Here is a 15055-nt window from a genome sequence, read left to right on the forward strand (position 1 = left end):
TATGCTTATAAACATTACAACTCTACACTCAAAAACAATCAGAGGAGAAAAATTTGCCTTACAAACCTTTACAACAGTTACATGCTTAAACAGTTCACAGATGATCGCTTTAACAAACCATGCCCTGTTGTTGTTTTTTTAAAAAAAAAACTTGGAAACTCCTTACTGCACGATCTGGATATCACTATAAACCGCCTCCCAAAGAATAAAAACAGAGATTGCAACAACTGGCAAACCAGCACAAACTCAAATAACTATATTCAAGACTTCATGCTTCTTTAAACTATCAGGAGAACCCATAAAGTTTTCCATCCCAGTTTTTCATCCCTCCGGAAAACTCCCCAACTGTCCTAGGAGCCTTTTTGACATTTAACAGGTGACCACAGGTGATGAGACACAGGAGAAGGAACTTCCCGAAGTAATGCCATTTATAATCCTGTCAAAATCACTTTCTAAATTAATAATAATAATAATAATTAATATAATCATAATAATAATTAATAATTACTAATAATAATAATAAACTTTATTTATACCTGCCTCTCGTCAAAGAAACTTGACAGATACGAATTTTTTTTAAGTTATTGCTTGGACTCTCTATTCTGCACAGGTTCAGAGATATAGTCAATCCGTAGGACTTATCTAGTTTCTACGAGCAGTGAAGGTGCTTGCTCTAGTCACGCAGTCTTTAGTGTTAATGCTTACCTTTATACACAGTTATTTGTGAACGAATTTCTTTAAACTGCTATGTGTGTCTACCCCATTTTGACCCGGAAGGACGTCTGTCCTCCTGGAAGTTTACAGACCTCTCCATAGCAAAACCAGCCACCATTACTGAAGCCTGAGATGAGAACATATTTACGTTGCGAGTCGGGCGAGTGTCTGCCTCATGGTGACACAGCTTCTAACTGGGCAGAGTTTGCTTGTTTGCATGAGGGAATTGCATTTTACTCCTTTTGTAACAACAATACAACCAATTTGATTTAGAAGCAAGCGTACTTACGATTGTTGCTTCTGAGCTGGTTGCGTGTTGCTTCTTCACTTGTCGATGTTTTCTGTGAACATACAGATGCTTTCCTTTCTTTGACAGCCTGGTTAATCAACAAGGCAGAGTGGAACATGTTTGGGTCTTGCATTGCCGTTTCTTTTATGTTTGCTGGAAGCTGCAGTACACGTACCAGGCCAACCAGTCCAGGAGAGACGCCTGAGGCCTACACCAACTTCATTAATAGCCAAATCAAATAAACACCTTATTTATTAATCCTTTTTGGACCGCAGATTGGCAGCATAATACTTTAAGGCTTGTTTCTTGGCAATAACAGAACTTTCTTAGAAGATAGGTAAGAGTAGTAAAATAATCATGCCAAATCTGACAGATATCTGTCTGTATTAAGAGGAACAGGATGGAGACAGGAGTCCCTTAATTTTTAAGTTAGTATTTCTTGTATAGAAACGAAAGCAAGGAGGGGAATGGGAACATCATTCAGGGGACATTGAGGCAGGGAATGGTTTACCTCGAGGTGCAGGATCAAAGCCAGCTTCGAACAGACCTTGGATTGTGTTGCATTTCAAGAGGGCTGCTCATTGTTGAGTACAGTACCAACTACTTGGCAAGGTTAGCCAAAAACACATTTTGGGTGCCTGAAGCAGAATAAGCACTTATGAGTGTGCGCATGAACAAACCGTCTCATCAGAGTCCACAACAATCAAAGCCAGTGGAGTAATTTATATGATCGACAGCAAACTCACAAAAGCCACCTATCTTGCCTCACAACAGTTCACAGATGAAAAACTGGGATATATGTGGTTGTCAAGCAAAACTGCCTGTGGCAAGGGATGGTAACGTTCTTAATGTGGACGTACACACAAACAAAAACCAAACAACAAAAAACGGGGGCTTTTTTTAGGGACGGGGGGAGGTTGCAGCAGTTTTACTTTGACCTAAGTTTAATGGAAAGGATAAGATTCCACTTCCCCTCTCCTCCCATGACTGATCCTTTAATTAGATGGCAAGCTGTCTGAACTCAGTTTACAGTGACTGAAATAAGTGAGGACAAAGGGGGGGGGGTGTGGTAGGGAGGGGGGAGAGACGGTAGAAGAAGGAGGGAGATTAGGAGAGAAGAGAAGAAAGGAGGGAGAGGAGGAGAAGAAAGAAAGTCAGAAATGGAGACATTTTACAAGAGCTGAAAAAAAGCGGGACACTTAGAGGATAATCAGATTGAAGAGCCAAACTGGACACAGTTGCAAAGTATGATGTTCTGAACCTTCTAGCATTAAAAGAAAAGCAAGTCTGTTTCCTAGTACAGTGTACCGGGTTACGAAAATTAATTCGTTCCGCGCCGCTTTCGTAACCGAAAAGCCTTCGCAAGCGCAAACCCATAGGCGCTAATGGGGAAAACGCCGCGATTTCGTGTGAAATAGCGCCGGAAAGCACCAAAAATTTTTCGTAACCCGAAAAAACGTCGAAGCCGGAACAGTTTTTTTGAATGGATTTTTTTCGTAACCGGAAATTTCGTAAGGCTGCGCATTCGTATCCCAGGGTACCATGTACTTCTAAACTCACCCTTTCTTCTGTATCTCAATGGTATACACAGCACTGTTATTTCTCCTTTTGTGTTTCACCAGTCCTGTAAGAGAGCATATATAAAACGTACTGCCTACAGTGGATACTCTCTTTGCCTATTTGCAGGGCAAAAGTGTTACTAGTTAAAACACAGGACTTTCTAATACAAGGCCTATAAAAGTGGAATTTTATCAGGATAAATGCATCTGCCTTGTCACACAATGTCATGTTCATTCTGCTGCTATCTTTCATATTATTGTTACTGTAGTGCACCTTTCATTGATAGGCAAAACCCACCAGTAGGCTCTCAATCTGTTGCTATTCCATTTCTGCCTTGCTGATAGGTCCTTCTGCTGCAGCTCGCTTCTTGAGCAGGCATGTGGTTTTAAAAATTCTGCAAAGATATGATAGTTGAATCAGAACTAGGGCCCAAACAGAACTCAGTGTCATTTTGGGTTATGCTGTTTAAATGATGCAGCGTTCCTAAGAGGCCAGAAGCTACATGAAAGCTGCACTCCAGTCTTAGGACTGTAGTGTGCTTGTGGTGCAGCTTCCAGCTTCTTGGGACACATGCACCATTTAAACAGCATACCTCCAAAATGACCCAAAGCAGCTTTATTTTGGCTTGTCTATTTGGGTCCCAAATTGATTCAAAGTTGTGGAAATAGTGATGTCATGAAATCAGAGCCGATTTACAGCTGTCATGAAACTGTAGGACTGTTTTTTACCAACATCTTCACTGTTGAACATCAAATGGCAACATCTTCTTGTCTCTGTTTTGACTTTTTTCTTGGTTTAAAATATAACTACATCTCTGGTAATTTTTGATACTCTCATTGCGTGTATATTTGTGTCCTAGATGTTTGATTCTTGATCCTATGCCATTTTTGCTATGATTTTAGATAACAATAAGGCAAAACCAATAGGGTATTTATTATCTGTTACTTATATCTTCGTACTAATACCAATGAATGATAACCAGAGACTTATACTTCATCGTTTCTATAATCTGAAAGCTGTAATCTGGATCAAGTAAATCAATATTAGGAGATATCCATTTAAATATATGGTCATATAAAACTTTTAAATTAATTATTATCCAATATTCAATATTATTCAGTAAAACTCTTGTCTTTTCCATTACGATCTACAGAAAAGGGAGGAAAAATAGATAGAACTTCAAATTTTTATTTCCCATCCCTCTTTGTTGTCCCTCACTTTTCCCACCCTCTTTCTTCATTTTACTCTCACACCTTCCTTCACAAAGCCACCACACTTCTTCACCCCCATCGTCTTTCCCACTTCAAATTTCATGTTAACTCTTCCTTCTAAATATTCAGTGTCTTAAATAAGCTCAGTGCCTTGTCTTTCTGTTTTTGCTTCTCGTTATTTTCCTTTGATTGGTTGTCCCTTTTCTTTCCATGTTTCTATGTTCCTTCAGTCAGAATTCTGTTTCTTTCTTTTTCTTTTTTCGTTCCAATGCAGTTTGGATATGTACCAAACTGGTATAAACATGTGGGTTTATTCTGTCACTGATGGAAAATAATAATATATATGAAGAAGGCCCTTACCCTGGGTGTGTACATAAGATTGATCCCACTATTTTACCTCCACGCTGTAATAGACACTGGAGGCATTTCAATTGGATCAACACATTACGTGTGATCTGAATGCTGTACTGGAGACATGGAAAATTTTATTACCACTGTATACAGACATTTTGGATGGTGATATTACAGATCATGCTTATGTGCACCATGTCACTTCATCCCATTTCACGTTTTCAAAATTCTTCTCTGTGTGAGTGACACAGGGTCTGCTGTTCAGGAATACGAAAAATTCATTTATGTATAAACATGGTTGTGCTATTTAGATCCTGTGCCCATTAAAAAAAAAACAGTGCTCTAAAAACATTTAAGTCCATGTCCCTAAAATTCAATATCATTAATTTACAGTATGAGATGACAACAGTGTTTATATAGCCTACGCAGCAGTTTATATAGAACTGGGCCAAAGGGAGACGGCAGGGGAGAGTGTTTTTATATAGGTAGAAATATCATGCCATCTAGTGGCTTAGTATTGTTATGATTAAATGAAATATTGTGCGAGTGATTTAGTTTCAGGTTTGTTGCTGTGTTGTGTGCCTTCAAGTTGTTTTTATTGTTACGGTTCGCAGTATAATGAGGGGACAAATAAGCGAGGGTCCATTGATCCAGATGACCTTTTTAATGCATTACATTGACACAGGGGAACAGCTTCTACCAAACTGCTCAACTAACAAAGCAGGGAGCAGTTCCTATATAGCATTCAGCATTCCAACAAACAGGACGTAACACTGATTTTGGCACTCCAACAACCAGTCTGTTATTAAGGCTCTTTTGTTCTCTCGAGGAGTCTGGGACCTTGGGCATCTCTGATTTTTCTGCATTCCATCATCCCCAAAAAAGCCTCTTCTAAAATACATATTACTCTTACACACTTACCAAGCATTAATGCCAAAGCTAGCTTATTATTATTGTTAACAGTGCCTTACTGTTTAGACAGTACATTTCCTTGACACTCACATTATGGAACTTATGGCGACTCTTGAGGACTGAGGAAATTTGGGGACTGAAGGAAAATTCATGAGGATAGCAAAAATCCTTAGTTGGAGAGCAATGGCATTACCCCTAACACTCTGTAGCTACACCTCTGTCAGTCTCGCCTACGACTCATACCTGCTTAGCTCCAGACAGCGTTGCTATGCATCTGTTTCTCAACCCACCTTGATAAAATGGTTTTGGAAACAAGAAGGGCACACAGAAAAGTAGTCACTTTCAGAGAAATGATATTCCTGCTCAGAATTACTTAGGGTGAAAATGAATTTATCAGTTTGAAATATTATTTCACTAGGGGACATGTCCCTCCCTCTTTACAATACTGACAATGAAGTTGTGAGGGAGAAGAATCATGGAGACATCTTAAAAAAACAACATGGGGGGGGGGGAGCTGAAGAATTGGGGTGACTTTAAAGGCAACATTAACTAGATACATGCCCATTTAGGTAACAAAAAGCAACTTCTTCCACAGTAAATACTGTATATAATCATGTATAAGTCTAGAAATTTTAATCAGAAAAAGTGACCCCAACAAACCTGAGTGACTTATACAGGTCATGTAGTCCTTATTATATGAAAGGAACCATCTCCTGGTGAAAAGTATAGAATCCTTTGTCTGGAAGCACTGACGTCCCTCTGTTCTCTCATCAGTCAGCTTTTAAAATGAGACAGATAGTTATGCCTCCGTAATTCTTGTAAGTTCTTTGCATGTTTCCTTTGGCTTCTCCTTACATCCTTTGTTACATGGACAACTAAATTTTACCCTCGCCTATCCAGGGTCATATCCAAATCCATAATTTTTGCTCCAAAACCTGCCCTTGACTTATACATGAGATCGACATATAGTTGAGTTTACGGGTAACTATGACTTGGAAGTGACTAGAGAGGGGAGCCTTGGACCTGACCCAGTAGGTGTACAGTCCTTGGAGACAGGCGGTGGGGTCCAGCAGGTGGTCTAAGAGCCTGCCCTTCTATCTTTCCTGGTGACTGGACGGAATCTGGTACATGCGTTTGAAGACCATTAGGAAATAGTGAACTCAATGCTATCAGATAAAGTGTATGAGTATGTTGTTGTTTTTGTGTGTTTGTGTTTCTGACTTATGGCAACCCTAAGGCAAATCTATCATGGGGGTTTCATGGCAAGATTTGTTCAGGGGTGGTTTGCCATTGCCTTCCCCTGAGGCTGAGAGCATATGACTTGCCCAAGGTCACCCAGTGGGTTTCATGACTGAGTGGAGAAATGGAACCCTGGTCTCCAGAGTCGTAGTCCAACACTCAAACTACTACACCCCACTGGCTCTCATGCTGCTAAGAAAGTGCAGCCCCCTGCTCTATGTGAGAGCCCAAGATACAAGATTTTGTTAGTGGAAAGAAAACCTAGGTGTGCTGGGTTCATAGGCATCCAGAAAGAACAGGTAGCTGGTAAGAGGCTCCCAGGATCAGGTTCTCCAACAGCTTGAGGGTGACAACTTGTACTTACATGTTCTGGGTTAATTATTGCACATGTTCTTTTGAATATTTGGTTGTGTGCTGTTTTTGGCAGCTCATATGAGCAGGAAAAACAGAATATTTATTTATCTCAATTTGTACACTAAACTTTTGAGAGTAAGCACACTTAACACAGTCCTAATGAAAACTGAGGACTTTACAACTGAGTAAATACATTTTGAATTGTGCTGGGAGCTTGCTTTATGATCAAAGAGCTCCTGGTTAATTCTCTCTTAAGCACGGTCTTTTAAAGAAGAAAATGTATTGACCTGAACGTGTGTTTTACATTCTTTATAGCAGCCTTCATAACATTCTTCCTTAGCTGGGCTTAGCGTCTTTTACACTGTAATGTCCACTTTATTATAATGTTTTCCCACACTTTGCAGCACAAATAAGCCTGAAAGAATCGATTTACAGTAGGAAAATGATCTAATAATCCTACAGAGGAACTAGTTAATACTGGCTGTACAGAACAAGCTGCCAAAAATGCAAAGTAAGCGGGGAGGGTGGGAGATGGGAATTTATATTCTTCTCTAATCCCTTTCCAGGTATAGAGCTCTTCTTAATCCATACAGCTGCTTAATCCATCCCAGATCCAGGAATTCATTTCTTCACTTGTTTACTTCAATTAAAAATACTTTGGATAAATAAAATTCACATGTAATCATGCATTATGGAAAGAAGTGGCTGCACTCTTAGAAAAAGATGACCTTTCTCTCACCACTGGTAATACTGCTTCTTTGCAATAGACTGGGAAATTAATTCTCAATAATACAGATGAGCAAACTCACATTATTTTCTTCTTTTAAAAATTGATAAATAAAGTGAGAAATTGCTCATATAATTAAAACAGTCATCATAATTAAAAAATATTGTAGGTGAATTATTTTATTCATTTTAAAAATGGAAAACTCCGAAGCAGAAGAATGAGACATTCTAGAGTGTTAGCCAATTATTCCAATCTAGAGCATTCAGCCAAAATGACACCTTTTCTTTATTCCCTGTACAGAATATGACTTTATAGGAAGGTCAGGTCTACTTTAACACAACCAGTTGGAGGTTATTTTGAGGGCATCATAGATCTCAGAACAAGTTGTGTTCAGAGAAGAACAGTTGTGGAATCTAGGATTAACTATCAAGAGGCTGCACCAGGGATCTCAGATTTAAGCAAAGAAGACTATACTTTAGATAGAATCACCTATTTTAGGCTGTTGCCTTCCAGTTCATTGACTAAATAACAAAAGTTTTCCACAGTAGGTAATCAAATATGGCAGTCAGTGGGCTATTTATTTATTTATTTTTGCTTTGCTTGGTGAGACAGAAAGATTCAAATATAAATGTGTCATATTGATAAGATCAGGAGTTCCACACTTGAAACAATGACCATTGGTAATGTATTGACATTATGTGTATGGTTGCAGGTTTTGGAATGTTCCACACATGGTGAAACTTTCCACAGGCCATCTGGCAGAAGGTTCTGGGAGTCTGTGAAAGTTGCTATACACATTCACTGAAAACCTGAAAGCAGCTAATGAAATAATACCACCACCCCCCCACAAAAAAAAAACCCAGTTTGCTTATCTTCATTGATAACCTCTTATGCAAATTGAACTCCACTTGACACTTTATGTTGCCTTATACATACAGCAGAGAGCCAATGTGGTGTAGGGGTTTGAATGTTGGACTATAGACCTGGAGACCAGGGTTCAGCCATGGAAACCCAGTGGGTGACCTTGGGAAAGATGCGCACTGTCAGCCCCAGAAAACCCCATGACAGGTTTGCTTTTGGGTTGTCATAAGTCAGAAATGACTTGAAGGCACACAACAACAGTAATACATATGGTAGCAGCATCTGTTAAATTTTTCTTTGAAGGTACCATCCAGACTAAAGATGAAAGCTTCCTAAGTCTCCCTCCCTAAAAAGAATCTTCTCTATATACCTTAAAATTTGTTTTTAGCATATTAGGGAGGAGAGAAGCCAGGAATTGTCTCTATGTACAAATACAGAGGTTTCTCCAAAAGAAGCACTCAAACATTCTACATTCAGCCTACAGAATGAATAGTACAGTTTGGGAACAGACTGTACCACCTAATCCTGCTAAATGAATATATCAAGCATGTATATATTTGATGGCACAGGTCACGAAACTAGATATGAAGCCTAATAGCAGTAGGAAAAAATCCTAGTGTGCGGGAGCTGACTGAAGCTATGCATTCCATTCTTTTGTCTAAAAAATGAAAGTACTGACTGGCTAAGAGTTGTTTAAATCAGGACTACTCAAAGTGGTAGTTCCTGGACCAGTGCCACTCTGTGAGCCATCAGCTGCCAGTCCCTGACCATTTTCCAGAAAGAAAGAATCAATTTTAGCCAGGGGGCACACATAGAAAAATAGATTTGCTGCTGGTCACCTGCATTAAAAAGCCCAAGAGGCACTGATCTAGAGCATCAGGATGCAAACCAAATGTTTACTTCCAGAGAATTTTAGTGGCTTCTTTCTTTGTTGGCTGTGTTTTCCTCTTGCAAAAAGGCCTTGGTACTATCTGCCATAGAAAGAACCAGTTTATCCTTGTCAATGGTCAAGAACTTGCACATTTTTTCTTTCTGGCCTCTCCAAGTAAACCCATGTCTCCACCAAGTGGTAAACTATATTGAAACCGGGTCAAGTCTTTAGCCCACCTTTCCATGACGGTTGGATTGGGTGCCCCTGTGAGGCATGAAGCTATGGTGATGGCAGCAGTGCTACTGGCAGGGTTCCCCATATCAGACAGCCATTTTCTGAAGAGCCAGACTAAATGTACCAAACAGCTACTGAGCAGCAGCAGGAGTTGGGAGGAGTGACAGCGGCACTAGCACCAAAGCTAAGGCTTATTGTTAGCACTGCACAGAGGGAGGCAGTAGAGGGAGGTGAAACCAAGAAGATATACCCAAATGACTCACATTCATAGGGTCACCATATGTTGAAGCTGACTTGACCACAATTAACAAAAACAGCAAGCCTTTAGGGCAAAGGGACATCAGGTACACCTCTGACTTCATCTCAGTTGTGTAGGACTGAATGTGGCCAGTGAAAGTAACTGGGTTACAAAGAGTTGTCAAGAATGTCACTGCGTCTTGTGTTAAAACACCTTCAGCATTAATGGAACTATTTCTGAGTCCAACTCCTATGTGTGTCCTAGTAATAACATGCCACCAGATGGCAGAATTTCTTTCAAAATCATACCTCTGTTATCTTTTCCTAGGATACATCATCAAAACCTGTAGTTCACTGTGATACAACAACAGTAGGTTTATAATTAGATGAGTACATAATTACAAGAATCATTCAATATGCCAGTCAAAGTAATGAGACAGAGCAAAGATGTGTGTTTGTTATAAACACATCCATTCTTGCATATTTTCTTATATTAAACGTTCCTCATTAATGCTACAGTTCTAGATCCATTTAACTGAACTATTTAAGACTTAATTCTCAATAAGATATATATTGGATTGCACTGTAATATCTGTATCTTCCAATGTATTATATAGGCTAAGTAAAGACCTTTTAATTCCCCCAGGATCTTTAGTCCTCAAGGTTAAAACCATGTTAATGCTTTTTAGATTCTTGGGTTGCTGCAAGTTTTCATTGGATTTTATTCTGTGGCTGTTTAATTTTAGAATTCATGTTGTGTTTTATTGTTTCATGCCTGTATGCCATGCTTTTAAACTTTGTTGCATGAGCAGCACAGAAAGTTTTATCTTTGGTATACAAATGTAGTTATATATATGTTAGCTTTCAGTGACAATGTTTCTCACTAGGTCCCCCTCCTTTTGTCACAGGATGTTCTTTCTTTTTCTTTTAAAGATTTTGACCATCCTGATTGTGATCTACCTAGTACAATATTGTTGTTTGCAATCTTGGGGACCCATGTAACCAAAAAAGTGAATTCCAGGGAACTGTAGTTAGATACAATTGGCAAGTATAAGGCAAAGAACTTGCAATCTTCTAAACAGGAATGGAGAAACCACCCCTGTACTGAGGGATTTTACTCTTTCTTTTTTTCCTTTTTTGTACCACACTTATCTTTCTCTCTCTCTGCCCTGCCCCCATCTGTTGGTCTCTCTCTGTCTCTCATTCTCTTTCGTCCCCCCCCCGCCCCCCACCTGTTGTTTTCTCTTTCTGTCTCTCATTCTCTTTCGTCCCCCCCCGCCCCCATCTGTTGGTCTGTCTATCTATCTATCTATCTATCTATCTATCTATCTATCTATCTATCTATCTATGATATTTATAAATCACATATTATAACATAATCACTAAATGTTTTACGTTTTTAAAAAATATTATGATAATGAAAACAGCCAAGAAGGGTAATTCATACTGTATGTTCAAACAGAAAAGTTGCACCAGATGCTAAAAACACATAAGCGATGCCTTTCTGGGACTGTAGATATGTTCCTCTAGGCAGAAGAAGGGCCCCAGAGGGGGAGGGGGGCACCCGGCAGACAAAGAGGGAGGGGCACCAGAGGGAGAAAACAGGGAGCAGGAATGCAGGGAGAGGGGGGGGAGCAAGGCAGAGGAGGGAGCAGGGAAGACGGCAGGGGGAACGGGAAGGAAGAAGGCAAAGGGAGCGGGAGGGGGGGCCAGGGGGGGAGGCGAGGGGGAAGGGGGGGGGGGCACACGGGAGCCCGATAGGGAGGATGAAGCGGGGGGGGACAAGGGAGACGGGGGCTACAAAGAGGAAAGGCAGGCGGGACGGCGCAGGGGTGCAGGGACAACAAGAAGTGAAAACGGGGGGAAAACAAAGGGGAGAAGGCGAGCAGGGCCCCCGCGGCCCCAGGGAAGACAAGAGAGGGGTTAAAAAACCAACAGGGAGGGGACAGGGGCGCGAAAGACAGAGGAAACAAATTCCACGGGCGGACCAAAAAAGAGAATTACATACGCATGGGACTATAAATAAAAAACTGTAGGAGACCTCCTAGATGACTGTGGCCGAAGCATGCTCGTTTGGCATGACTAGACCTGACAGTCTGGGGGTGAAGAGAGAGGGGAAGACAAAAGAATGGCATTGTAGTTTGTGTGCCTTTCAAGAGTTGTTTTCTGACTTTATGGAAAAAAAAAAAAAAAAAAAAAAAAACCCCTAAGGCCATAACACCTTCAATGGTGTTTTCTTGGCAGTTTCGTTCTTCTTCGGAGGGGATTTTGCCATGGCCACAAGGACGTAGCCAGGATTGTGGGAAGGGGGGGGTCCAAGACTAAGTCCACCATTTTGAGAGGCGTAGAGCCCCCCCAAGACACAAAAGAGGGTCGAGCGTTTTACCCCGGGAAAAAAAAAACACCTTATGGAACCAACTTTAAAACTTCCGTTATGGCTTCGTGCAATGGAATCTTGGGAAGGTAGTTGAGTCATCTGTCAGTGCACAAAAAACAAACACAAATCCGCAGCATTTCACAATCTGAGCAAAGGGCAGTTAAAGTGGTATCAAAACTGGATTAGTTTTTCAGTGCCGCTGCAACTGAGTCCTTACCGCGGGGGGGCTGAGGGGTTTTACATCAGAGAAAATTCGCTTCGATAAAGCAAAGTGCAGCTGCTACAAGCATGAGCGGAGCCACTCTGTTCATGACTCAGAGAAATACTCTGCTCATCTTTGAGACACTGTATTCCAACATCTGGCTGAGCTACGAAACCCGGCTGCATCCACACATATCATTCCACTTCCAAGAGGGATTTTAATTTGAGACACACACACCACCCTTTAATTCAAGACATACTTAGTATCTATCTATCTATCTAATCTATTAACTATCTATCTATTCTATTATCTATCTATCATAATTTTTTCCTAAGCATTTAAAAACTTTTACGGTCCTTTTTATTATAAACAAACCCCTTTAAGAGAATCCTATTTTGGGAAAGGCGGTATAAAATTCAATCAATAAAAAATTATAGTGCATAGTCATCTGCAATGGCTGCATGATTAGACTATCCCTTTATACATTTAAAACAATTAAAATCACAGTGCTCAGATTTGCTTAAGAATCATGGAATCATTAGAATGGAAGATGACCCTAGTAAGGGCCATAGCCAACCCCCTTTCTGCATGCAGGAACTCCCATCAAAGTATCCTCAACAAATTATGTAATGGAGGTGTCCATCTACATTGTGAAAGATATACTATAGATTAATGCTCTGGAAAATTCACACTTTGAGTTGTATATGGAGAAAGGCGTGAATAAGAAATAACAACAACAACAATATCTGGGTTATTGTATATTTGTGAGTAGACATTTAGCATTCTTGTCAGGAATCTTCAGGATTTTTCCATGCATTAAACAGTGTCGAACTGGTTATTCTGCAGTGTCGCTTATTTAAACCAGTTTCCCATCAGTTCGTGGTGCTTCTGATGATGGGGCCTGCAGTCTAGCATTGCCTGGAGCAGGTGCCATAGGACTCACACCCCGATCTCATCTTAGATTGATTCATATATTAATAATTAATCAAAAAACATAGATTTAGATAGAGACCCCACGAGGGCCCTTCCATCCAACCCCATTCTGCCATGCAGGAACTTCCGTCAAAAGCATTCCCATTGAATGCTGAAAAGGTGTCTAGTAACTGTTTTTTATACTATTTTCTTTTAAAAAAGAGAAAAAACAAGTGAAGAAGCCGCTTGCTTTTTGCATCACAGACCCACCTCTTTTTTGTGTGCAAAAATCCAGATACTGTTTTGAAAAAACTGAGGTCCATTCTCAGGAGAAATGTCCAGAGTAGAGTTGAGTCTCCTTTCTCTGGACTTCCAAACCCCAACGACCCTGAGAGCATTGGTCTGACCCCAACCAAGAGACACCTGGAATCTCTGAAGGTTATTTAGATCAATTATGAATTATTGAATATACAAGGAAAGTGGTCTCAGGTTTGCTGAAGCTGTAAAGCAAACATATTTTAAAAATATTGTGCATTTAAATATACCTTCAGTCTATGTCTTGAATGCATTTGGACATAAGGATCCATTCCCATTATATCCCATTAGAATAATACTGTTTAATATACCCAAAATTGAAAAACTCCAAAATCCAAAATTACATTCTAACCTCAGCACTTTGGGTAAGGATATTATATATATATTATTATTATTATATTATATTATTATTATTATTTATTATTTTGTACATGGAAATATAACAGCATAAAAAGTTAGAAGTCACTTTCCTTCTTTTCTTCAGTTCTCCTAAGGGGGAATGGGGGGGGGAGGAGAGGAGATGGAAGTCGGACTCTGGAAACGATAAGCGAGTCAAGGGACTCCCTATCCTCTCTCTGTCTGTATCTCTCCCCTCCTCTTTCCTCCTCCCTCCCACCATCCATTAAGCCACTGAGTAGAGCGGGAAAAGAGGAACTTTTGTTGTCTTCCTATTCTTGTGGTTTTAATGCGGGGAAGGAAGTGACTGAATGAGGGTGATGGGTGTTTCGACCCCAATCCCCACCCCGGCTCGTCCTTGATTGCATCCTCTGAGTTGAGATTAGTTGACTTCTCCAAGGTCTCCCAGTGGGTTACATGACCAAGCATAATTGAGCCCTGGTTCGATCCATAGTTCAAATGCTCAAACTATTCAACCACACTGGCTCTGGATGCAATTGGATCTCAGAGGAAAAAGCAAGTGTAATGTAAAACAAATAAATATTTCTGCTGATTTAGGATTAACGATGTCATTCTAAGATTGAAAAAATAACTACTTTAAAGCCAATGGTGGAAATTCACTTGTAGAACTTTTGGTACACTCGTCTCCCTTCCATGGATTCTGCATCAATGATTCAAACCATCCATTATCTTGAATTAACATAAATATCCAAAAGCAACAACTTTGCCGGGACATATGGGCAGGAAGTGCCGTCCTCCGCAATTCTAGTGTTCCGACTGCACTAAACCACATTGCTCTGGAACCTAGGCTATGGGCCCCGATCATTGGTTGCCTCCATCATACGGGTGCTGCATCACGACATAAGCAACATGTGTAAGACGTCTTGCACATCGCTTATGCATGAGTGCGCCAATGGTTTGCCCGTGACTGCTGTGAGCATCCTTAAGAAGACCCGGTTTTCTGATTTCTTTTTGGGGTGAGGACACCACGCCATTTGCTGCGTGGTGTCCCTCTGCAGGAAAACAGGACCCTCAGCTTAGATAACTTTTGGGAAAGGTTGTACCGGGCCTTTGATTCTGCAATTTATGTAAGGGTACACATTTTACTACACATTTATAATAGGACTTGATCATCATGGATTTTGTACCCAGGTTGTGGAAGCAAACCCAGCAGGTACCAAGGGCCTACTGGACATCACCCATTGTTAAATTTTTTCAACCTGCTCACGCTACACAAAACTCACTGCATACCTACTTCTAGTTCAATACACATTAACCCTGGTGATCAGGCAA

The sequence above is a fragment of the Sceloporus undulatus genome, chromosome 3, assembly GCF_019175285.1.
Source record: "Sceloporus undulatus isolate JIND9_A2432 ecotype Alabama chromosome 3, SceUnd_v1.1, whole genome shotgun sequence".
NCBI classification, from domain to species: Eukaryota; Metazoa; Chordata; class Lepidosauria; order Squamata; family Phrynosomatidae; genus Sceloporus; species Sceloporus undulatus.